Genomic DNA, 1,606 nt, shown 5'->3' with positions numbered 1-1,606 from the left:
CCACCACCCACCGAATCAAGAAAGAGCTATCAATCTGTCAATCCTTCCGGTGTCCGGGCCTGGTGAGGTTTCCCGTGTTGAGTCAAATTAAGCCGCAGGCTCCACTCCTGGTGGTGCCCTTCCGTCAATTCCTTTAAGTTTCAGCTTTGCAACCATACTTCCCCCGGAACCCAAAAGCTTTGGTTTCCCGGAGGCTGCCCGCCGAGTCATCGGAGGAACTGCGGCGGATCGCTGGCTGGCATCGTTTATGGTTAGAACTAGGGCGGTATCTGATCGCCTTCGAACCTCTAACTTTCGTTCTTGATTAATGAAAACATACTTGGCAAATGCTTTCGCTTCTGTTCGTCTTGCGACGATCCAAGAATTTCACCTCTAACGTCGCAATACGAATGCCCCCGCCTGTCCCTATTAATCATTACCTCGGGTTCCGAAAACCAACAAAATAGAACCGAGGTCCTATTCCATTATTCCATGCACACAGTATTCAGGCGGGCTTGCCTGCTTTAAGCACTCTAATTTGTTCAAAGTAAACGTGCCGGCCCACCGAGACACTCACTCAAGAGCACCCTGGTAGGATTGCAACGGGGTCCGCCTCGGGACGCACGAGCACGCACGAGGCGCGTCGCACGCCTTCGGCTCGCCCCACCGGCAGGACGTCCCACGATACATGCCAGTTAAACACCGACGGGCGGTGAACCAACAGCGTGGGACACAAATCCAACTACGAGCTTTTTAACCGCAACAACTTTAATATACGCTATTGGAGCTGGAATTACCGCGGCTGCTGGCACCAGACTTGCCCTCCAATAGATACTCGTTAAAGGATTTAAAGTGTACTCATTCCGATTACGGGGCCTCGGATGAGTCCCGTATCGTTATTTTTCGTCACTACCTCCCCGTGCCGGGAGTGGGTAATTTGCGCGCCTGCTGCCTTCCTTGGATGTGGTAGCCGTTTCTCAGGCTCCCTCTCCGGAATCGAACCCTGATTCCCCGTTACCCGTTACAACCATGGTAGGCGCAGAACCTACCATCGACAGTTGATAAGGCAGACATTTGAAAGATGCGTCGCCGGTACGAGGACCGTGCGATCAGCCCAAAGTTATTCAGAGTCACCAAGGCAAACGGACCGGACGAGCCGACCGATTGGTTTTGATCTAATAAAAGCGTCCCTTCCATCTCTGGTCGGGACTCTGTTTGCATGTATTAGCTCTAGAATTACCACAGTTATCCAAGTAACGTGGGTACGATCTAAGGAACCATAACTGATTTAATGAGCCATTCGCGGTTTCACCTTAATGCGGCTTGTACTGAGACATGCATGGCTTAATCTTTGAGACAAGCATATGACTACTGGCAGGATCAACCAGGGAGCTGCGTCAACTAGAGCTGAGCAGCCGGCCGCCCGGGAGTGTGTCCCGGGGGCCCGCGCGAACACGCAAGCGTCCGCTCAATTATTCTGCAAACAGGAGGAGGCTGCGCTCCCCTGCACCATACACCTCGAAACCCTCTCAGGTCCCGGCGGCGCGCAGCGCCGTCCTAAGTACTTGGTCGGGTTCGAGAGAGGCGCAATCGCCCGGAGTTTGGCGAGTAGACGCTTTAGGTGCGA

The 1,606-nt window shown here is 53.5% G+C and overlaps 1 non-coding gene across 1 annotated transcript in view; it reads right to left on the bottom strand.

Moving 5' to 3' along the window:
* LOC126432662 (small subunit ribosomal RNA) overlaps positions 1 to 1,370 on the bottom strand; it is a 1,910-nt gene extending 540 nt beyond the window's left edge. The window contains exon 1 of the ribosomal RNA XR_007578129.1: positions 1 to 1,370. This exon is cut by the window's left edge and continues 540 nt beyond it. This is a non-coding gene — a ribosomal RNA (small subunit ribosomal RNA).
* Between the last annotated feature and the right edge of the window lie 236 nt (positions 1,371 to 1,606).

Source organism: Schistocerca serialis, unplaced genomic scaffold (genome assembly GCF_023864345.2).
Source record: "Schistocerca serialis cubense isolate TAMUIC-IGC-003099 unplaced genomic scaffold, iqSchSeri2.2 HiC_scaffold_1148, whole genome shotgun sequence".
In the NCBI taxonomy this organism is placed as follows: domain Eukaryota; kingdom Metazoa; phylum Arthropoda; class Insecta; order Orthoptera; family Acrididae; genus Schistocerca; species Schistocerca serialis.
The sequence above is the reverse complement of the archived record's forward strand: the minus strand, read 5'-3'. Positions and strand labels throughout refer to the sequence as shown.